At 46.7% G+C, this 24361-nt stretch overlaps 1 protein-coding gene across 3 annotated transcripts in view; it reads left to right on the forward strand.

The window, feature by feature from the left end:
• Positions 1 to 289: 289 nt before the first annotated feature.
• B3GALT5 (beta-1,3-galactosyltransferase 5) overlaps positions 290 to 24361 on the forward strand; it is a 37188-nt gene continuing 13116 nt past the window's right edge. For all 3 annotated transcript variants that reach the window (XM_058732046.1, XM_058732045.1, XM_058732047.1), the window contains exons 1-2: positions 290 to 455; positions 12630 to 12691. The gene's annotated coding sequence lies outside the window, so the exon portion shown is untranslated. The remainder of the gene's footprint in view (positions 456 to 12629; positions 12692 to 24361) is intronic.

The raw sequence follows: 24361 nt of genomic DNA on the forward strand, positions 1-24361 counted from the left end.
GGGGATGTGAGCAAATTCCACCCTCCCGAAAGTCTGCCGCCCCGCGAAGGATGCTCTTCCCCTCGGGGCTACGGAGGCGGAACGCCGCACGCGGCCCCCGCCCCCTCCGCCGGCGCTCCGCCGGGTGGTCCCGCCGCCGCCGCCCCCCGCCCCCCCCCCCGCCCCGCGCCGGGCGCGAGGGGAAGGGGGGCGGAGATCCGGGGCGCCCCCACCCCCCGCCCCTCCCCGCCCCCGCGTCCCCGCCCGCCCGCCCGCCGCCTCACCTATCAGATTTCCCGGGCGCCTCGCCGCGCCGCTCCTCCCACCTCCTAAATGCCGCGCGGAGGGGAAAGCCGCCCTCGGCCTGGACCCGGTGCCTGCGAAGACTGGCCGCGCGCCCCTGGCTGTGCCGGCCGCAATGCGGCTCTGAGCTCGCCGCGGCTGCAGCCGGGCCTCGGGGGAGTGCGGGGCGCCCGGTGAGGCGGGGGAGGGGGCGCGGACGCAGGGGACGCGGGAGGGGCGGGGGTGAGGGGAGCGCGGGTGCAGGGGCGCGGGGATGGGGCGCGGGCGCAGGGGACGCGGGAGGTGCTGGGGTGCGGGGAGCGTGGGCGCGGGAGGTGCGGGGGGGGCGCCGGCGCAGGGGGCGCAGGGAACGTGGGAGGTGCAGGGGTGGGGGGGGGCGCGGGCGCAGGGGGACGCGGAGGTGCGGGCGTGAGGGGGTCGCGAGGGACGCGGGAGGGGGTTGCGGGAGGTGCCGGAGCCGGGGACCTGGAAGTGGGAGAGCGGGGCTCCGGGGTGCAGGAGGCTCCGGGGACGCGGGACCTGCGGGGGCAGCGGGGGCTGGGAGCGGAGGACGCGGGGTTGACGCGGGCGCGCCCGGGCGCTTTTGACTGCCCAGCGCTTAGAGGAGCGCGGGTTCTGCAGGCTTGTCCTGTTTTCTTTTTAAATTAAGGAAAAGAAAATGGTTACACATCAGATTTCATAAAACTTGGTCTAACAGTGAAGCAAGGTGAATTTTTAAAAAAATAAATAAAAACTTGGTCTAACAGTGTATTTTTAAAAAAATTCACCTTGCCTTTTTTTTTTTTTTTTTTTGGTGAGAACATTTAAGTTCTACTCTCATCACATTTAAACTACACGACACAGTGTTAGCAGTTATGCTCATAATATTACATACATCCTCCAACCGGTTACCTGTTTTCCCAGCGTCAGCCCCTGGCAACCACTTTTCTATTCTCTTCTTGTGAGTTCCGCTTTTTTATTTTTATCTTTTTTAATGTGTATTCATTTTTGAGAGATAGAGCACGAGGGGGAGGGGGCAGAGAGAGAGAGGGAGACCTAGAATCCGAAGCAGGCTCCAGGCTCCGAGCTGTCAGCGCAGAGCCCCACGTGGGGCTTGAAGCCACCAACTGTGAGATCATGACCTGAGCTGAAGTGGGAAGCTTAACCTACTCAGCCACCCAGGTGTCCCATTTTATTTTATTTTTAATTCCTCCTGCAGTATTTGTCTTTATTCGGCTTTTCTTTCTTTCTTTCTCTTCTTCCTGCTTAGCACCGTGCCATCCAAGTGCATTCGTGTTGTCCAGTCGGCAGGATTTTCTTCTTTTTAAAGATTGAACACCGTTCAGTTGTACGCATACATCACATTTTCTGTGTCTGTTTTATCTGTCCACAGACACTGGTTGTTTCTGTACCTTGGATATTGTGAGTACTGCTGAAGTGTGGATGGGAGTGCGGATACCTCTCTGAGATAATGTTTTGGTTTCCTTTGGATTATGTGCTAAGAAGTGAGATTGCTGGATCATATGCTCCATTTTTACTTTCTTTTTCAACTTTTTTTTTTTTAATTTACTTTTGGGACAGAGAGAGACAGAGCATGAACGGGGGAGGGGCAGAGAGAGAGGGAGACACAGAATCGGAAACAGGCTCCAGGCTCCGAGCCATCAGCCCAGAGCCTGACGCGGGGCTCGAACTCACAGACCGCGAGATCGTGACCTGGCTGAAGTCGGACGCTTAACCGACTGCGCCACCCAGGCGCCCCACCATTTTTACTTTCTTGAGGAACGTCTGTATTTTCTAGAGTAGCCGTGCCAGTTTGCATTCCTACCGACAGTACTCCAGGGTTTCCTTCTCTCCACGTTCTGGACAGCATCTGTTATCTCTTGTCTTGTTGATAATAGGCATCCTGACACACAGCAGGTTATTGTGGTTTCAATTCGCATTGCCTGATGACGAGTGATGTTGAGCATCTTGCCATGTACCTGTTGGCCATTTGGATGTCGTTGGAAAAATGTCTGTTCAGGTCCCTTGCCCAGTTTCTAATTGGGCCATTATTATTAACTCTGCTACTGATAACACTATATCCATGTACAAAGTATTATCTCTGCTCACACCACACACTTGAGGAAGTGGTGTTAGAGGTGGGCACAGTGCAAACATAGGATGGGGAAAATTAACTTGGGATGGAAACATCCTAGGTTGAAATGAATAACCCAACCTGAGAAACAAACAAACCCGACCCCCTGGCGCGCTGGAGGAGGTGGGGGGAGGGGTGGCTCCTTGCAGTGGGGTTTGTGGAGGACTGACGGGCAGGAGGTTTCAGAGGCTTCATGAAGGAGCCACAGGAGGGGGTTTGGCTTTGTGGACAGGATGAGAAGGACATCTCTTTAGGTCATTCCTAAGTGCGGTGAGCTGCCTTATGATTTTATAATCAGTGTTTCTCATAATGTCTCTACCAGTCACGTTTGTGCGTGTGCACGTGTGTGTGTGTGTTAAATGTGTGCAGTTTACCCTGCACCTGACTTTTTTTTATCCTATTCTGGCTTCACTTTTTTTTTTTTTTTAATTTTATTTCTGTTTAGATCTCTGACTTGTTGGGGATAAATACAGCTTCCAATAGAAAACTCTGAGTTTGCTCTGCAGTAACCAGATGTCGTGAACTTACTTGTCACCCTTCCTTTATGTTACCATGAGAAGCTTCTAAAAGTCCCTCTTAGGTATTTGCCTGTTGTAAATGTTAACATCACCGCCCCCGTCCACGCCTCCTTCATTTGCTGTTTCTGCCCTTGCTTCCTGAGATGCAGGAAGCAAATTTAATGAAGACATCAGGGGAGACATCATATTCCCATGAATCCTGGGGGTGGGAGGGCCTTAGGGTATTTTATAGATGGAAATTCCTAGGGTCACATTTGTGGGTAAATACATACTGATTCTACTCATCCTCACACGTAATAAAACATTTTAGTTAAGTTATATAGTCTTGTAGGCACACCTCTTTAATCGCGTTTCTTCTTAAACAGGTGCCTGTAATACACAAATTGTTTCAAAGACGGCTTTTCATATCTTCCTTTTAGTGGAATAAATCAGAGAAACACAAATGCTCTCACGTAGATGCAGAATCTAAAAAAAGACCAAACAAACCCCAAACTGAACTTGTAGATGCAGAGAACATATTGGTGGTTGCCAGAGGTGGTATGCGGGTGGGTGGGGGAAAATGGGTGAAGGGCATGAAAAGGTACAAATTTTCAGTTACAAGATAAATAGTCCTGGGGATGTAACGTACAGCGTGGTAGAAAAAAATACGGACATCTATCTTTTCTTTAAGGAATGGCTGCTTATCTATTGAGACCTGTTTTCTGTCTCCTTTCAATTTTTCCTTTCCAAGTCAGTTCATTTTTTTTTTTAATTTTTTTTTCAACGTTTTTTATTTATTTTTGGGACAGAGAGAGAGCATGAACGGGGGAGGGGCAGAGAGAGAGGGAGACACAGAATCGGAAACAGGCTCCAGGCTCCGAGCCATCAGCCCAGAGCCCGACGCGGGGCTCGAACTCACGGACCGTGAGATCGTGACCTGAGCTGAAGTCGGACGCTTAACCGACTGAGCCACCCAGGCGCCCCTAATGTTTATTTTTGAGAGAGAGAGAGAGCTTGAGCAGGGGAAGGGCAGAGAGAGAGGGAGACACAGAATCCGAAGCAGGCTCCAGGCTCTGAGCTGTCAGCATAAAGCCTGCTGCGGGGCTTGAACTCGTGTACCATGAGATCATGACCTGAACCGAAGTTGGATGCCTCACCGACTGAGCCACCCAGGTGCCCCTCTTTTGTAGGATTCCTAAGTAGGTACTTTGAATAAACAAGGACCACTGTTGATGTCTGATTTTATGAGCGTCTATATATCTGACCACTCCTCCTCGAACAGGTGCCAGTCTCATTGTTCATCAGGGGACACCAGTGGGCAGCCCTTCTTCCTCAGTCCTGCTGGACTGGCAGTGAGACCCCGGCCAGTTTGGATCAATCCTGGAAGGGTTTCGGGGGGCCTCATCACTGCCTTCCTGAGCCTGGAGTTGGCCTTGGGCCCTGAGCCAGGCGCTGGTGTCCCAGGGGAACTCTTTGTCTCCCCAGGATGCTTGTCCATTTGACTGAGCTTCAGACCAAATTTCGACTTAGTCTTCTGCCAGGACTAGATCCTGATCCTGAATCCCGGTTCCAGTGACCATAAAACGCTGCTTGGTCCTTGTCAGCCTCTTTCTCCAGATGACTGGGATGCTGGAGAGGATGAGCTTGACCGACTTTGAACTACCACATCTCTATCTATCTGAGCATAACTGTCAACATTCAGCCAGGGGCTCCTCCCAGGAGCCTTATTTCTGCTCCTCTCTTTCATTGGTCCCCTTGGGAGACCCCAGGCTTGGGACCTCCTGTGGTACTCTCCCCACCTTCCTCCCTCTGTCCCCCATGATGACATGCCTCTGCTTCCCTTCTTTGTCCCCAGGGAGGCCCCTTGAGTGGGTAAGGGCTCCTCCCAGCGGCCTAATTCCAGGCTCTTCTCCTTTGCCCCTAGCCTGAGGACGGGGGTTCCTTCAGGCTTTGTGGCTGCTCTCCCGTGGATTTCAATGAGACGTTTCCTTTTGCCTGCAAGGGAGCAGAGGTATCTGAGCCTGTGCCTGAAGAGGGGGTGGCTAAGATGACTTATCTTCCATGTGGCCTTTACTTGAAACCCAGAATTAGGAGATTTGGCTGTTGGGTAATGAGACTTGTTTGAAAACATCAACCAGGATTTTTTTTTTTTTTTTTTTAACCTGAAGTCATTTGGGACCAAGTTGGGTACGTAAAGTAGCTAATCATCCATTTACTCATTCGGCAAGCACGCATGGGGAGAGGAAGGGCTTGGGCTCTGGATCCAGATGCCTGATTTCACAGCCCAGCTCTGCCAGGCACTTGTGTGACCTTGGGTATGTTACTTAGTTTCTTTGTGCCTCAGTTTCCTCCATTGAAATCCAAGAGAAGAGGGCTCATTTCATAGTTGGGGGGCAGTTAGGAGGATTAAATGGTTCCATATGAATAAAGCTTCAGAACAGTGCCAGGATATGAACAAGAGCTACATAAGTTAGAGCCATTATTATTATAATTTGGTCGTTTTCTGCCAAGCACTTTACCGTGGTTTTACTATGCCACGTAAGATTTTTTCGGGTCCAGGGGCGCCTGGGTGGCTCAGTCTGTTGAGCCTCTGACTTCAACTCCTGTCACGATCACGGTGTTTGTGAGTTCGAGCCCCGCGTTGGGCTCTGTGCTGACAGCTCAGAGCCTGGAGCCTGCTTCGGATTATGTGTCTCTCTCTCTGCCCCTTGCCCCCTCAAAAATAAAGCAAAACATAAAAAAATTTTTTTTAAAGATTGCTTCGGGTCCAGGGGCCCCTGGGTGGCTCAGTCAGTTAGGCGTTGGACTTCAGCTTGCAGCATGATCTTGCAGTCCGCGAGTTCAAGCCCTGCATCGGGCTCTGTGCTGATAGCTCAGAGCCTGGGGCCTGCTTCCGATTCTGTGTCTCCCTCTCTCTCTGCCCCCTGCTTCCCCACTCATGCTCTGTCTTTCTCCTTCAAAAATAAATATTTAAAAATTAAAAAAAAAACAATAAGCAATTATGATGTAAGTATAAGTTTCCTATTAAGAATTCCTGGGGGTGCCTGAGTGGCTCAGTCGGTTAAGCATTTGATCATGATCTCGCAGTCTGTGAGTTCGAGCCCTGCGTCAGGCTCCGTGCTGACACCTCAGAACCTGGAGCCTGCTTCGGTGGATTCTGTGTCTCCCTCTCTTTCTCTGCCCCCACCCCCCCAATAAATAAATATTAAAAAATATTAAAAATTTTTTAGTGTTTATTTATTTTTGAGAGAGAGAGAGAGAGAGAACACAGCATGAGTGGGGGAGGGGCAGAGAGAGAGGGAGACACAGATCTGAAGCAGGCTCCAGGTTCTGAGCTGTCAGCACAGAGACCAATATGGGGTTTGAACCCATGAACCATGAGATCATGACCTGAGCCAAAGTCAGATGCTTAACTGACTGAGCCACCCAGGCACCCCCATTAAAAAATATTTAAAGGGGCGTCTGACTTCAGCTAAGGTCATGATCTCATGGTTCATGGGTTCGAGCCCTGTGTCGGGCTCTTTGCTGATAGCTCAGAGCCTGTAGCCTGCTTCAGATTCTGTGTCTCCCTCTCTCTCCCCTCCCCTGCTCGTGCTCGCTCACTCTCTGTCTCTCAAAAATAAATAAATGTTAAAAAAATTTTTTTTTTGAAAGATTGTTTCAGGTCCAGAATGAGGCATGAAGATAGGGCAACAAAACTAGTTTTCTTTTGTTGAATTAAAACAATAAACGCACCCTGGTTTTAAAGGTAATTGCTAAAAAAAAAAAAAAAAAAAAAAAAGAAAGTGCCCAAGCAATTTTGTACAACAGTGGAATTGCTGTAATAGAATTACTAATGTCAGGGGCACAGTATTTAATTTGTTGTCTCACTTTTGGTGCCTGACCCGTTTATTGAACCTCTGACCCTCTTGACTATCTGAAGCCGTTCTTGGACCTTACTGTGTAAGCTTACAACTGTCTGCTCTGTTTCTTGCTATCTGTCTCATATTTTTTGGTCTGTAGTGGTGGTTTGTCTCCATATGTTTCCTGAGCTCTGCAGTGTCTCCTTGTAATCCCATGCTTTCTCATTGTCATCTTGCTTTGCTGGTTTCCTGTTGTTAACGTCTTGTAGCCGCAAATCATTTGTTGTAAATGCTTTTTTTTTTTTCCGAGCTTGGAGTGTGGTCGATCTTTTTTTTTTTTTTTTTTTAATTTTTTTTCCAACGTTTTTTATTTATTTTTGGGACAGAGAGAGACAGAGCATGAACGGGGGAGGGGCAGAGAGAGAGGGAGACACAGAATCGGAAACAGGCTCCAGGCTCCCAGCCGTCCATCAGCCCAGAGCCTGACGGGGGACTCGAACTCACGGACCGCGAGATCGTGACCTGGCTGAAGTCGGACGCTCAACCGACTGCGCCACCCAGGCACCCCAATCTTTTTAAAGCTTAAAGTGCGTGGTGTTACACCGACAGCTTTTAAAATCATTGTTTACAGTAGTAATCATCCCGCTTTCTCATGAAATATTGCAAATCAACCTCAAGGCTAGACGTGGAGCCAGGGTTGGAGAAGTTTCCATCCATCCGGGGATACTTGCCTTGTGTTCACAGAGTATCACGGGGACCTATGTGGAAACTCGTAACCCACTTCCGGGACGTATTTTCGTCCAGACTGGTTTCTTCATTTGTCTTTTGCACATTCCCTTCCCTTTGCTGTCCCTTGTCTATAGTTTTATGCTTAGCTGCTATCTCTCTTGATGTCAAGTGTATTTGAGAAGGGCAGATTCAGCTAGACCTTCAGATATAATTTGAGTGAATGATCTTGGATTGCATCTCTCCTAATGGGAGAACCGTGTTTGTCTTGGACCTTTATTTAATCTGTGTTCTGGATATCATGTTTTCTCTGCCTTTCTGTTGCCTGAGGATCTGAAGGAGGAGGTATGGCTAATTATGATTGGTGGGTTTAGTCTCTATTTATGTGTCCTGTAATTGTATCACAAGTTGTTTTCAGGGTACGCTTGGGGTTCAAACTGCCTCCGAATTCAGAATGTAGCTTGCCCTTGGTAAATTTTTTCCCCAGAGTATGAAGTATTTCAAACATACAGATGAGTTAGGATTTGAAATATATTAAGCATTTAATTCAAGAGGCTGGAAAAAAGGCAGTTAACATTCCAAAGGCAAGAGAAGGGGGAAAATGAGGATATGAGTAGCAGTGAATGAAATAGAGAATAAAACAAACAGCGGTAGCTACAGACTCAAAAAATGTTTGTTAGAAAAACCAACAACAGGGGCGCCTGGGTGGCGCAGTCGGTTAAGCGTCCGACTTCAGCCAGGTCACGATCTCGCGGTCCGTGAGTTCGAGCCCCGCGTCAGGCTCTGGGCTGATGGCTGGGAGCCTGGAGCCTGTTTCCGATTCTGTGTCTCCCTCTCTCTCTGCCCCTCCCCCGTTCATGCTCTGTCTCTCTCTGTCTCAAAAATAAATAAAAAACGTTGAAAAAAAAATTAAAAAAAAAAAAAAAAGAAAAACCAACAACAGGGGTGCCTGGGTGGCTCAGTCGGTTGAGCGTCTGACTTCGGCTCAGGTCATGATCTCACGGTTTGTGGGTTCGATACCCGCATTGGTCTCTGTGCTGATGGCTCAAGCCTGGAGCCTGTTTCAGATTCTGTGTCTCCCTCTCTGTCTCTGCCCCTCCCCCACTCATGCTCTGTCTCCCTCTGTCTCAAAAATAAATAAACATTAAAAAAAAAAAAAAAAGAAAAACCAACAACAGGGGAGCCTGGGTGGCTCAGTTTGTTGGGCGTTGGATTTTGGCTCAGGTCCTGATTTCACGGTCCGAGAGTTCAAGCCCCGCGTCGGGCTCTGTGTTGACAGCTCAGAGCCTGGAGCCTGCTTCTGATTCTGTGTCTCCCTCTCTCTCTGACCCTCCCCTGTTCATGCTCTGTCTCTCTCTGTCTCAAAAATGAGTAAACATTAAAAAAAAAAAAAAGAAAAGATAAACCAACAACATAAAGCCTAGCAAGATTGAAAAAAAAAGAGAAAAGGAACAGAAACCAGATTAAAAATAAAGAATATCCACAAGCACAGAGAAACAACCTTTTTAAATCAGAATATTATGGACAACTTTATGCCAATACATTTCAAAGTTTAGATAAGATCATTTTGTAAAAAATCACAAATAACAAAGTTCACTGAAGAAGAAATAGAACCTGAGTAAAAAATAACAACTAAAGATACTGAATTTGTAATCAGAATTCTGCCTGCTCCCATCCTAAAAAGACAACAACCCCCCAAAGATTTAGGGGTGAACACTAAATTTTAAAGGCACAGCAAAAAACTACTCTATTGTGCAAGCTATTTTAGAAAACAGAAAAGTTCTCCACTTCAGAAAGAGATGGTAAAAAAAAGAATTAATAGGTTCTCTTCTAAAAAAACCCAGTATCTCTTCTAAACACAAGTGAAATGTTCCTAAATAATATATCCGGTTTTTATTAATATACTATATCAATAAATTAAAGGAGGGAAGAAATGCATGATTACCTCAAAAGATGTAACCAAAAATAAATGAATCAATAAAACTCTGCACTAATTCATAATAAAGAAGGGAATGTTAAAATTTCTTTTAATGTTGATTTTTGAGAGACAGAGGCAGAATGTGAGTGGGGGAGGGGCAGAGAGAGAGGGAGACACAGAATCTGAAGCAGGCTCCAGGCTCTGAGCTGTCAGCACAGAGCCCGATGCGGGGCTCAAACCCACCAACTGAGAGATCATGACCCAAGCCAAAGTTGTACGGACATCCAACCGACTGAGCCACCCAGGTGCCCCAAGAAGGGAACTTTTTTAATTTGCCAAAGGCATTTCTCAAATGCCTAACATAAACATCATATTAATGGTGAAACTTAAAAGAATTCCCACTAAAGTCAAGAGCAAGACAAGGATGTCATTATCACTGCTTTTATTAAACATTGTACTTGAGGCTCTAGCCAATGCAAAGACCAGAAAAGAAACTAAGCTATTCTTATTTGCAGACAATATTGTATCAGACCCAATAGACCAGGTTACGCCATAGTAACAAACAGCCCCCAAATCTCATATCTTAATGCTGTACGTTTCTTTTCACAGAAGTAAAGTCTGTTGCTGATCCAAGCTACTTTTCGAGGCAGCTGCCCTTCATACAGTGATTTGCCATTTGGATTTTCTGCCATTTGGATCTGATGGCATGTGTCTATCAAGAGGTACTTGCAAAAGCAGAGAAGAGAGAGCTAGAAAATCGAGCACGTGCAGTGAAATCTCTCACCACTTCAGCTCTGATTTCACTGGCCGGAAAAACCCAGCTGGCTCTGTCTAACTTCAAAAGTTTAGGAAGTGAGGGGCGTACCTGGGTGGCTCACGGGGTTCCACGTCCAACTCTTGGTTTAAGTTCAGGTCATGATCTCACTGCTTATGAGATTGAGCCCCATGCCAGGCTCTGTGCTGACACCACTGAGCCTGCTTGGGATTCTGTCTCTCTGTCCCGCTCTCACTCATGCTCTGTCTCTTTCAAAATAAATAAACAATAAAAAATATTAAAAAATAGTTTGGGAAGTGAAACCCTCCCGTGTGCTAGGAAGACACAGATAACCAAAATATCAAATACGTAAAACATTCAACAGAATCTGTTAGATTTATTCTCTATTTCCCTATGGATAGAATGGAATTTGTTAGTTTTCTTCATCAGATCATTATATTTTTGGTTAATTTTTTTTCACATTTATTTATTTTTGAGACAGGGAGAGACAGCATGAACGAGGGAGGGTCAGAGAGAGAGGGAGACACAGAATCTGAAACAGGCTCCAGGCTCTGAGCTGTCAGCACAGAGCCCGATGCGGGGCTCGAACTCACAGACCGTGAGATCATGACCTGAGCTGAAGTCTGATGCTTAACTGACTGAGCCACGCAGGTGCCCCCATCAGATCATTATTATTTGGTTTGCTTGTGTTGTTTTCTGAGACGATGTGTAAAAATACAATTTATCCTATGGTACTGGCAGTTTTTCTGTTGTATATTTTGAGGCCAAGTTGTAAAAAGTGTACAGGTTTATCAAGGATCCATATTACAAATTATATGGTGAAGTGCTGTGTTGTATTGATCCTTCTGGCTTGAATTCTCTTCTGTGTCACAGAGCTGCTCTAGGGATCTCCTTGACCCCAATTCTTGCTGGTGTCTTCCCCACCTGTCTTTGTATCTTTATTTTGGGTGTATTTTTTGAATCTGCATATAGATGGATATTTTTTTTTGCCAATCTGATAAATTGTTCTTAAATAAGTGAGTTTAATTTATTTATAATAAGTGTGGTTTCTGAAGTACTTGGACTTAATTTTATTGTCTCCTGTGTTTTCTCTTTACTAGGTTTTTTTGTTTAGTTCTCTTTATTTTTTGTTTCCTGTTGAATTAGTAAAGTTTTCTGTGTTCCCATTTTCTCCCCTTGCTGATTTTCTTTTTTTTTTTTTTTTTTTTAAATTTTTTTTTTTCAACGTTTTTTATTTATTTTTGGGACAGAGAGAGACAGAGCATGAACGGGGGAGGGGCAGAGAGAGAGGGAGGCACAGAAGCGGAAACAGGCTCCAGGCTCTGAGCCATCAGCCCAGAGCCTGACGCGGGGCTCGAACTCACGGACCGCGAGATCGTGACCTGGCTGAAGTCGGACGCTTAACCGACTGCGCCACCCAGGCGCCCCCCCTTGCTGATTTTCAATCTACAAACTGTATTTCCATTATTAAAAAAATTTTTTTAATGTTTATTTTTGAGAGAGAGAGAGAGTGGGGGAGGGGCAGAGAGAGGGAGACACAGAATCTGAAGTAGGCTCCAGGCTCTGAGCTGTCAGGATAGAGCCCTATGTGGGCCTCGAACCTATGAACCATGAGATCATGACCTGAACTGAAGTTGGATGCTTAGCTGACTGAGCTACCCAGGCGCCACTCGTTTTAAGTTTTTTTTAAACATGAAAAATTAGGGGCTCCTGTGGCTCAGTCAGTTAGGCATCTGACTTCAGCTCAGATCATGAACTTGTGGTTTGTGGGTTCGAGCCCTTCATGGGGCTTGGTGCTGATAGCTCAGAGCCTGGAACCTGCTTTGGATTCTGTGTCTCCCTCTCTCTTTGCCTCTCCCCGCCTTGCACGTGCTCTCTCTCAAAATAAATAAATAAACATTAAAAAAATTAAACATAAAAAATGAGTTATTCTTAGGGACATAAATTAATTAAATTTAACCACATATTTGGTCAATTTCTATGCTCATTGTTGTGTCCTGTATTCCTTGACGGAGGCCTGGGTTTGACGATCTTTTTAAAGTGCATCCATTAATAATTCTTTTAGTGAGGCTCCATGGTGTTAAAGTTCCTATTTGTGTGTTTGAAAATGTGGCTTTACTCTTGTATGTTATTTTAACTGGGTACAAAACTCTAGATTGGCAGTTTTTTCCCTCTGGTGTTTTGAAGGTAACACTGCATTATCGTCTGACTTACATTATCAGTTATGGGAAATTTCTGTCCATCTCTTTTTCAGGCTTTTGTGGATAATATTCCTGTCTCTCTGGTAGCCTTTGAGACTTTCTCCTTGCCCTCGATGTTTGTTAGTTTCGCTAGGATAATTTGAGGTGTGGATTTACTTTTAATCATTGTGCTGGGCACTTAGGCTGCAATTTTGATTTGAGAACTCCCATGTTCCATTCTGGAAAATTCTCAGCTGATATATCTTCTCATCTATTCCCTTTATTCTTTTTTTCAGGAATGCTTACAAGATTAAGCTGACCCTCGTAACCTGTCTGCTACATCTCCTTTGTCTTTCTGGTAAGTCCTGGCTGTGTTGGAGGCAGTTATTTTGGGGGGTGGTAATAATTCTCCTTTCAGTTGGGCTTTTCCTCACTGTGGAAAGTGGAAGGCAGGGGTAGGTTTTTGATCCCATTTTACTCCAGAGGGCTATTTCCCTGAGGCTTCCTACTTACCACCCCTGTTCATTTTTCTCAAGCTCGGGAAGGGAGACCAATAAAAATAAGACTTTTGTGAATGTCAGTTCCTCACCTTTCCCCTAGGTACACTTCCCCAGTGAATTTTTCCCACAGGTAAAATTCAGGCATTTTCACTGTTTTTCCCTGGCCACCGCTTTCAGGGACCACGCCCACAGTCATACTGTCATTTGACTGTTGCTTGTCTACTTTTGGCCAATTTGAACTTACGGTTTTATGTCATTGTGGACAAAGTAGAGAAGCAAATGTCTCAATACCCTATTACACATTTAAGCAGTAAGAGTTGGTACTATTACTCAACCCATGAGCAGTAGGTCAGAGTGGGTATTCAGTGCCCCAGTTTCGTATGAAGCCTGGCACAATGCCCAGGTGTTTGACATCTTTGGAAGGAAACAGGTGTCTATCTAATTGGACATGGATTAAGAAACTGAGAAATTTGAAGGAGGCAAAATCAATGGTAGAGGGCTGGCCTTACTAAGGTAGGGGTATAGATGGAAAGATGGTGGTCAACCTGCCATAGATACAACCTGTCACCAATGCTTCTTAGCTCACACTCAAGAGTTTCCTGGAGGACCCAGAAGTAGCCAAACTGGATTTTTTTGATACCCTAATATGGCTTTCTCAAGGACAGAGTGTCCAGATACCCCCTCTGCTAGTTATTAACTAATCACGTGACCATCCCCAAAATGTGCAAGATTCATCATTCTAGGACTGTAGTTTTTTCTTCTCATTCTAACTCTCCTGTGAATCTTGGTTTTGCTTCTGTTCTAAGAATTAGTTTACCAGCTGACTGTCCCATGAGAGGAAATAATTTGTATGAAAGATAACTGAACTACATGCAACATAAAGGAACTGTTTCTGTTATCCTTTGATAGATTTATGCTTTCTTTTTTTAAAAAAATGTTTTATTTTTGAGAGAGAGATGTGTGTGAGTGTGTGAGTTGGGGAGGGGCAGAGAGAGAGAGAATCCCACGCAGGCTCCACACTGTCAGCAAAGAGCCCGAGTGGGGGCTCGATCTCACAGACCGTGAGATCGTGATCTGAGCCGAAATCAAGAGTCGGACACTTAACTGACTGAGCCACCCGGGCTCTCTGACAGACTTATGCTTCCCATTTGGGACTTAGGTGGTAGCGCTGTGTCTAATATTGACTGACAGGCACGTGTTCCACTTTCCCTTTACAAGTTTTGCTGACTTGTAACACAGGCTGTTAACACTTGTCTTGTTGAAGCTCTGTCTTGAGTCATCTGCAGCATCCTGTGGCCCGCCGCGTGGAAAGTGGTTTGCAGAAGTTATTCCATTAGATGAAACGTGGAGTAGCTTTTCCAGGCTAATGAAAGTTGATCATGCCAGGCACTGTGTGGGAGGTTTAAATGGTTAGAGAAGCCGCATGATGAGGTTAGAAAGGCACTTTTCATGTGGTTGGTTCTTGGTGACTCAGATTCGTAGATCCCGTGGCTCTTACCTGCCGACCCACCTCACCTGTGCTGTTGACCCAGCTCAAACCCCACTCGTCAATCTTTTTCTGCGTCTGTTTTCTTTCTTCATTAGTCCGTGGGATGTGTTCTTCACAAACTGGTCTAGGGCCAAAAAGTTTGGGCAGCCCTGCCTAGGAATTTTCTTTTTTGAGATTTACTCTGAACGTTAACTTTGTAAAGTTTCCCCAAAGTCCTGCAGTGAAGAAGCTCGTCTAATTCTGTTGAATCCAGTGGTTCCCCAACTTGCAGTCTACCTGTCTGCCACCCCGATGCATCCCCCCAGACACACGGCAGGTCCTCTGGGTGTGTGGTGGGCGCAGTTTGGGAAAACCTGTCCTATAGCGATAGAAAAGCCTCTACATCCCTTCTAGCTCTGATCTCGGCTTCCCTTCAACCCTTGATTTTTTTCTTCCCTTGTCTTGTTTTATTAACACTGTTACTAGGGTGCAGTATCGATATAAGTTTTATCCATAAAGCTTACAATTTAGTGAACTTTCAATTTTTTTATCATTGTGGTAAAAGATACGTAAAAAATTATGGTAAAAAAAAAGATATGGTAAAAATTATGTTGGCCACATTAGCCACAATTCCATGAAATTCAGTACATTCACGATGTTGTGCTCCCATCCCTGCTGTCTAGTTGCAGAACACTTGCATCACCCCATAGGAAACCCCGTGCCCATTATCAGTCACTTCTCCCCACAGCCCCCAGCCCCTGGCGACCACTGTACTACTGGCGGACTTTTCATCTGACTGCTCTAGGGAACCTCATATAAATGGAGTCAGACAGTATCTGGTCTTTTATGACTAGTTGATCTCACTCGGCATTATGTCTGCGAGATCCATCCCTGTTGTAGCAGGTGTCAGAATGTTTTTCCTTTTTAAAAACATTTTTTTAATGTTTTTATTTATTTTTGAGAGAGAGAGAGAGAGCACAAGCCGGGGAGGGGCAGAGAGAGAGGGAGACACAGGATCTGAAGCAGGCTCCAGGCTCCGAGCTGTCAGCACAGAGCCTGACGTGGAGCTCGAACTCGTGAGCCAGGAGATCATGACCTGGGCTGAAGTCGGGTGCTGAACCGACTGAGCTACCCAGGTGCCCCCAGAATGTCCTTCCTTCTTAAGCCTCAACACTATTCCACGGTGTGGATAAACCATATTTTGTTTATCCAGTCATCTGTCAATGGACGTGTGGGTTGCTTTTTGGGTAGATCCTCAGAAGCGGAGTTACTGGGTCATATGTAATTCTGTTTCCTTCTTTGAGGAATTGCCATGCTCTGTATCGTAGAATGCGGCACCATTGTACATTCCCGCCAGCCTTGCGCAAAGGTGGGCTCCAATTTCTCCACACACTTGCCAACACTTGTTAATTTTTTTTAATGTTTATTTTTGAGGCGGGGGAGGGGCAGAGAGCAAGAGCGAGACACAGAATCCGAAGCAGCCTCCAGGCTCTGAGCTGTCAACACTTGTTAATTTTTTAAAATTTATTTTTATAAGAGCCCCCCTCGCGGGTACGAAGTGGCATCTCATGGTGGTTTTGATTTGCATTTCCCTGATGATGAGTGATGTTGAGCATCTTTTCATCAGTCTGTTGTCCGTCTGAATTTCTCCTGTGGAAAACTGTCTATTCACGTCTGTTGCCCATTTTTGAAATCAGTGTTATTGTCGTTGTCAGTGAGTCCCCTACTTGTTAACAGGTAAGACTCTCTTACCGGCATCAACTTTACTTCTGGGAAGGATGTTGGCAGCATTAATTTCATTTCTGCCATCAGCCATCATTTATCACTGTCCTACTTGTCCTAGTCTCTGGCTGAACCGCGAGGCTCCATTCCTTCCCACCCCTTTCCACGGCCCGTGTTTTGGACCCTTGTCTTTTTAGCTGTTGTTTCCTTGGCTGGGCTGTTTTGTTTAAGTCCACTTCCCCATCACCTTCCTTTTCTTCCTAAAGGATTGTGTCGTCCGCTGTTTGATTTTAGCCACGGTTACTCCACGGAAGCAGCGTTGTGGAAGTCCAAGAGCTTCTAGCTCCCTGCAGCCCTCTATGGGATTGGCACTGATGATGGCCCTCCCTTCTTTGGGCTTCCTTGGTCCCTGGGATACTTCTCTGTGACACCAAGTGGGGGAGTAAGCAGTGGGTGCAGGACTGTGGGCCCCGGGGCACCTTAGCTTGGCTGTCGATGCTGACTTTGTCCTTTAACTCATGCCAGGACCCGGGCTGGTGACTTCACTCTCGGGGTTCTCCTCAAAAAGAACTTTGGCGCCCACCGTGAACATGCGTGGGAAGGAGTTGCAAGCAATCACATGAGAAGCACTTGGCATGGTTGCCCGTGTGCAGGACGTGTCTGTGTCAGCCACTGTTGGCACATTAACGTGGTTTTCCTCCTGTGTATCCACTTGATCCCTCTCCGCTCCCAATTTCCGTCTTCTGACTCTTGTTTCCTAGATTCTGTTCTTTGTTCTTCATTAGTCTAATCCCAGACATTGTGTCACTCTTGCCATTTCAGTGTCCCACCCTGTGCGGGCAGATCTAATGAGATAGGTTCTCTACATTTTAGCGGGAGGCTTCTTGTAACACAGATCTCAGAATTGTGCTATAGGGATGTATGTTCTGGAGGACACTTGACTCTTGTCAGATCACTGCACGCCAGCCACCCCCTCGCCAGCTCATCCACAGCCGTGTCGGCGACTCTTCCAATCTGGGAGAATGTGGCCTTTTCACCAATTTCTATGAATTGCATTATTAAAAAAATTTTTTTTTCTTTAATGTTTATTTATATTTGAGAGAGAGAGAGAGAGAGTTGGGGAGCGGCAGAGAGAGACGGAGACAGAATCAGAAGCAGGCTCCAGGCTCTGAGCTTTCAGCACAGAGCCCGATGTGGGGCTTGAACTCTGGAGCTGTGAGATCATAACCTGAGCCGAAGTTGGATGCTTGACCGGCTGAGCCACCTTGGTGCCCCAGTAATATTTTATTTTAATGTTTGAATTAGTCCAGTCCTGCTTTTTGGTTTTATTATTCCTGCTCTTTTCTGTAATTTTTTGTTTGTTTTCTAAATTAGTTGAGAGAGCTTAGTTTTTAAAAATTTCTTTCTTTTCTTTTTAAAAAAAGTTTGTTTATTTTTTGCTTGTTTATTTATTTATTGAGAGAGAAAGAGAGCACACAAGAGGGTGTGAGCAAGGCAGGGGCAGAGAGAGAGAGAGAGAGGTGAGAGAGAATCCCAAGCAGGCTACATGCTGTCAGCACAGAGCCTTATGTGGGGCTCCATCCCACAAACTGAGAGATCATGACCTGAACTGAAATCAAGAGTTGTATGCTCAACTGACTGAGCCACCCAGGCTCCCCTCTTTTCTTGTATAATGAAAATACTCAAGGCTATGCATTTGCCTCTGAAAGCAACTTTGAACACATCCTTAGGAATGCTCTGTGGTGGTCTCATTTGTTTTGTTTTATAAGTAATCTGTTTTTACACAATTAATTTCTCCTTTGACTTCTTAGTCAATTTTCTTTATTTCTGAGTGGTTGGGATTTGGGATGATCTTGATCAAACTTAATTCCTTTATTGCTTTATGGTCCGGATGATGGCTTATTGTTTTCCTCTTAAGTCTGTATACAGTTCCATTGCTATCAGGAGTATATGTGCTTGTAACAATGGAAATACTGGTTTAAAATGAACACGAGCAGGATTTGAAACCGGTGCTTATACCTCACTTATTTTAGTCGAAATTTGAGTTCTTGTTTCTCCAACTGATACGTTGTGTTTCTTTCTGTTATTAAAATAGAGTATATATTCTCAATAAAATTCTTGGGGGCACATTGCCAGTTTGGGTTTTCATAGGAAAGTGGTCCCGCCTGTTGTGTAACAACCAGCACTCAGAGCCAGATAGAGTGGCAAAGTGAGGAGGTGTTGTTAAAAGTGGAACAGGACGACTCTCTAACAAGCCCACCAATGTTTAACGATTTTAATGAACTTTAAAAAAAATGTCATATTTTCACTGTGATTCATTTTACATTAAAATCTGTGGTTTTCCTGCCAGAGTTATCTTTAGCGAAAGCTGTGTGCGTTCAGCTAGATTTGGAGGGGAGGGAATGTGAGTGAGCCTGGAAGCAGATCCCAGATCCCACAAGAAAGCCAGGTGTCGGAGCGGGGATTTCCTGGGCATCTGGGTCTTGGTTCTGTTAATCTTGGGCCACATTCCCAATCTTGGCCCCGCTCCCTGACACGCGTATGGCAGTGACTCAGTCAGGGCCACTTGGGCATGGGTGACTTAGCCAGTGAAATGTCCTTCTCACACTTTTCTGGCTTCTCCCACTGATCCCTGGCGTCGGTGCTGGGTTTTCAAGTGACACACGAGGGGGTGACTGGCATTTGACGAGAGATGATGGTCACCTGTTAGCATTTTCCTTTTCCATCTCAGGGAATGTGGTTTCCGTCGGTGCACGGAAAAGCCGTGAGTGCCTAGAGGTGGCCCGAGGAGGGAAGGCCGTCCAGGGAGGGAAGACGAGGCAGAAATACAGGAAAGGCAGGACACAGCTGAATGGGAATCGCCCCCGAGCTGTTCTCGAGTCTTCAGTGTGACCCTTTGCCTTGGAGAACTGTCCCTCCCTGTCGAGTTTTCTCCTAACAGAAAGAAAAATCTAGTGGGGAAGAGTTGTGTGGAAAAAACCACTTTCCCTTTCAAAGTCTTCCCAGAGAGAGGAGGAAGCCCTCGCTGACAGAGCGCGTGGGCCGTGGGCGGAATTCTGTCTCACACCACTGTGCTCGCAGGTGGTGGCTGCTCTGAGTCACAGTTATCATTTATTCCTCAGTAAACGCGGAAGCGTCTAGGGCCGCCGGAACAAGGCACCACAGACCGAGGGGCTTCCACGAGAGAAGTTGGCTGCCACCCTTTGGAGGTCCGCAGTCCCAGATCAAGGCGAGGAGGGTTGGTTCCGAGGGCCATGAGGGAGAATGTGCTCCAGGCCTCTCCCCCAGCTTCTGGTGGTTTGATGGCCATCCTTGACGTTCCCTCGCCCGGGGCTGCATCACCCTGGTCTCTGCCCTCACCTTACGTGGTGTTCTGTGTATGTGTGTCTGGGTCTGCATTTCCTCTTTTTTAAATTAAAAAAGTTTTTTTTAATGTTTATTTATTTTTGAGGAGGGGGGGAGCAGAGAGAGAGGGAGACACAGAATCGGAAGCAGGCTCCAGGCTCTGAGCTGTCAGCACAGAGCCTGAGGTGGGGTTCAAACCCACGAACTGCAAGATCATGACCTGAACCGAAGCCGGATGCTCAGCTGACTGAGCCACCCAGACGCCCCTCCTCTTTTTTTTTTTTTTAAGTTTATTCATTTATTTTGAGAGAGAGAGAGTATGAGATGGGGAGGGGCAGAGAGAGAGGGAGAGAGAGAATCCCAACCTTGCTGTCAGTGCGGAGCCCGACACGGGGCTTAGAGCCACAAACCATGAGATCATGACTTGAGCCAAAATCAAGAGTTAGACGCTTAACCAACTGAGCCACCCAGGTGCCCCGTGTCACATTTCCTCTTTATAGGGGCACCAGTCATATTGGATTAGGGGTCCACACTACTCTGCATGACCGGATCCTATTACATTTCCAATGATCCTATTTCCAAACAAGGTCACCTTCTGAGGTCCTGGGGGTTTCGAATGACTTCAGCATATGAATTTGGGGGTGAAGAGACACAATCCTAACCCATAACAGTAAATATTTATTTACACACCCATTAAATGTTTAAGGAGCCTCTATTATGTGCAAAGTGTGATATGAGGCATTGAGATTTAAATAAATATGAGTAAAACATTTCCTGTACCAAACCACTTACAGTAAAGTAGGAGAGGCGTATAAACAAATAGCTGTGATTGGCGGAGTCATGGTAAAGGTAGGTACGAAGAATTGTGGTGCCAAGAAGGGAACTGGTCAAGCCTCCTCACTGGGGAAGAGACCACTATGGGGGCAGAGCTTGAGCTGGATGCGAAAAGATTCAAAGAAGCTCACTAGATAGACTGCATGAGACAAAATGGCGCATTCACGGACTTTGAAGCCATCTTGTGGCAGGAGGATAGGGTGCACTGTGGTGGGAGGCCACTGCAAAGTCTTAAGTGTTAGAGCAATGCTATTGGACTTGTAGTTTCGGGAATGTTCTTCTGACTGACAGCATGGAGGCTAGAGTGTAGGTGGTTAAGTCTAGAGTTTGTGAGATAAAATGGTGGGAATGACCACGGGTCTGGTGCTTGTGGCACTGAGTGGATTCCAAGGCCCTTCGGTCTGAGAGAAAGAGTGGAGCTTGAGATTATCGGTGGGATGTCCAGTGGCACTTGGATTTGGAGTCAGGCAAAAAGCGTGGAAGGACAGTATGCATTCGGGGATTGTTTTGTGTATAGCCATGGGAGCGGATAATTGTGTCAAATAGAAGAGGGCGTCGGGGGCACACCTGGATTTTAGGGGCAGGATGAGGAAGAAGAGCCAATCAAGGAGAGTCAGAGAGAAAGATCAGGGAGATCGGACCAGGTGGGCACCCAAGCGAAGCTAAGGAGTGTGGCGGTGACAAGGAGAAGAGCTTGGACAGAAACCCCTGACATCACAAGTAGGTCATAGAAGACAAAGCCGAGAAAAGCAGTGTGCCCTGTGGCTCAGTCTTGACATGATGTTTTCAAAGTCTCTTCTGATATGTATGTGTGTGTCACCAGTTTGGTATCCAAAACGGCAATTTGAACCTTTCCTGAAATCTTTTGAAGAACACCGAAGATGAGTCCATCCATAATGCCCAGCAAAGTTTTCAATTCTTGCTACTCCCTCTGTATGCTAACCCCCGCCACCCTTTCTCCTGCCCCGGTGTCTCTCATCTTCCTGTCGATCCTACTCTGCTCCCCTAGTCACTCTGCCTTTTCCAGCATTTCTCAACTCTGTCCTCATCTACCACCCGAACTCTGTGCAAGGAGCAAGCTGGTAATGGGCAGTGTTCTCAATAGACCGGGGACCAGGGCTAGGCTCTGCGCATCCCCCTGTGAATTCTTTCCTGACCCCAAACAGGCTGTGGTTCACCTTTGGCAGGGTGTTTTCGGATGAGCAGTGGGTGTGGACGCAGGTTGCTGTGGTCGAAGATTAATTAACTAATTGGCGGACGAGGCAGTGGTGAGCTCCCAGAACGTGTCAGGTGGTTGGGATAAGGTCTCTTAAACACTTTTTTGGAGCGAATGTTTGTTTTGCAGTCAGACCTACAGCAGAAATCCACACAGGCAGTGATCGTCATCCTAAGCGAAAAGTCAACACATTTGCGTTGTTCCTTATTATCTATTGTCATTGGAACCAATGAGGAAGAAATTCACAGTTCCCCCCGGACCTGAAGCCTGGGTCCCAGAGTGTGGACAGGGATTGAGGTGTGAGTGTGAATGCCCCTTGAGAGGAAGGAGTGACAGCAGAGCATTGGAGCTTAGCGATGGTCGTAGACTCTGCCCGGATGTTCACTTCAGATCATTTGTTCGGTAAATATTTGCGCACCTCCTACCACTGTGTTAGGCCTTGAGGTTCCTGGGCCTCTGGGGAGTGAAGCAAAGCAGGTACATGTCCCATCATTCCTGATCCGAAGATTCCCGATGGAAAGTGACTATTGGACTCTTTTATTAGAAGGCTGAGTGCTTTAGGGAGTAGGGCAGTGGGTGCCATGATGCACCTAGAGGGGGAAGCGGAGATAGACAGATGGCTCCGTGCACTACCTGAGGGCCATGAGGCTTTGCCTTGACTGGCCGTCTTGTGCTTGGTCCCCGGCAATAAGGGACTCCTAAAAAGTAGGTGTGACTCAACATTACTTGTCACCACTATGGTAAGGTTTTCTCAAGTTCAGTAGTGAGGGAACAGTTCAGTTTAAACTACTGAACTCGTTATTAGGCATAACGACGTTCACTTTCCCTGCGACCGAGGTGTCTCTACAAGGCTTGCACTGTGATCTAGGTAAGAGTATTTGTGACCAGAACAATATTCGTATACAAATGGCAGTTGTAAAATTTGTTTCTAGGGTGTCGGGTAGAAATTTGCTTTCTTAAGAAGACTGCGAAGATGTTTGCCCAGTCTTTCTAACATTTGCTAATTCTCAAGTGTCCATTGGTTTACTCTTCATGGCTCATGTTTGTAAATGAACCTGCAGGTTGAACAGTCCTGCAAGGTTGAGGGAAGTGTCTTGGCAGCTGTGTAGGTCAGTGTTTGAATCATGAAAAGGGGCCCTTCAACCTCCCCGATCAGTGAGTTTCTTGTCCAGGCGTCACGGCCTCGAAGTTTTGTCCAGAACTTGGGCAGAGGCACCGGCTTCGGGCCAAGCCAAGTGATCTTGAGCCCAGCGAGCAGACGTCATGACGTGTTGCCTTATCTCTGTTAGAAACACAAATTTCGTTTCCTAGTCAGTCACGTGTTCTCAGTGCGATCCTTCCTGAACAGTCAGCAAGTAAGAGAAGCTGAGGGAAGTTAAGTGATCATCCTGTAGGAAAAAAACCCACAGGCCTAAGAACGTAGCTCGTCACCTTGAGGTCGAAATCACCTGCCACACCTCCCGCGGTGACATCGAGAGCCCACTGTCTGAAGGGCTTTAATTCTAGCAGGAGATACATGGTCAGCATTGCAATCAGCAGTGGAAGCCTCAGGATGGACCTGCCTGCTGGCACTTGGATTTCAGCTTTTTTGCTCGTTTGTAGACTTTTGTGGTCTTCTTCTGTCAGGGTTGAGAGGTAGCCATGAGTGACCAAATCTGTGAAGAGAGAGTTTTTCCGTCATCAGAGGAAAGTAGCACGTCGAGGGTGCTCTTGACGGGCCCTGGAGAGTGAGGTGTTCGGGGTTCAGGCCAGGAGGCTGTTCGGCAGAGGATTAGCTCCTCTCAAAGGGTCCCTTCCGCCGTGTGGACAAATCATGAATGCTTCTGACCTTTGTGTGTGCACAGCCGTGGTTGATTACCATGTACATGCACTATTTTCTCAAGGAAATTTCTCTTCCATTCTCTTAACCATATGCCTACCTCCTGGGACCAATAGGCAAACGCTGGAATTAATGTGTGGAGTTAATTCCTGTCTTCCTTCTCTGCACGGCTTTTTGTTCCCTTCCATACGAAAGCATTTGATGTTCTGTCTGAACACCCTCATAACACTCCGCACGCTGCCTCTGGTAACCCGCCAGCCCCCTCAGGGTGAGCAGTAGGGGGTGAAACTCTCGGTTTGGCTGTTTCTTCCATTGACGTATGCCAGGTTCTGTTTCTTCTGGGAATAATTGAGGTCTTATGAAATGTACACAATGCAAAAATACCTAAGGCGGCGGAAAATTTTGCGAAAAAAATTTCATCCCAGGGAGATGCCATACAAAGCAAGGGTTTTCGAGGAAGGAAGTGTATCCACGTTGCAAAGAAGCAAGCTTTGGCTCTTGGAGACGTGGGCATCTTCTCATTGGCTCATACAGAGCTTTCCTTTGGGCTTCTATGAGGCAAATATGGTGCATTGGCAGTTGCTACCACAGTGAAAAATACCGAAGGAGAGTGGTCCTTGCTCTGCTGGACGAAGCAGCAGGAGTTACCAAGCAGCGGGAAAGCCAGTCCAAGGTTTGCACAAAAAAATAAGAAAGTATGGGGCGCCCGGGGGGCTCAGTTGGTCAAACGTCTGACTCTTGGTTTTGGCTGAGGTCATGATCTCACAGTTTGTGGGTTCAAGCCCCGCATCAGGCTTCATGCTGACGGTGTGGAGCCTGCTTGGGATTCTCTCCCTCTTCTCTCTCTCTGCCCCTCCCCTGCCCTCTCTCTCTCTCTCTCTCAAGATAAATAAACATGAAAAAAAGTTTTGAAAATGAAACTCCTATAAAAAAAGGAAATAATACAGCACGATCCATTAATGAAATTGACAAAATACCGGACGGTGGGTGCCATGAGCAGTAAATGAAGGCAGCGCTTTGCTGAGGAGCTGGGGGTGGCGGGTGAGGGGTGAGCTAAGTTAGCTGAGCGGAAGCGTGTGGGGGTGCAGGTGGAGGCCCAGAGCGCACGCAGGGAGGGACGTCTG

Source organism: Neofelis nebulosa, chromosome 5 (genome assembly GCF_028018385.1).
Source record: "Neofelis nebulosa isolate mNeoNeb1 chromosome 5, mNeoNeb1.pri, whole genome shotgun sequence".
NCBI lineage: Eukaryota > Metazoa > Chordata > Mammalia > Carnivora > Felidae > Neofelis > Neofelis nebulosa.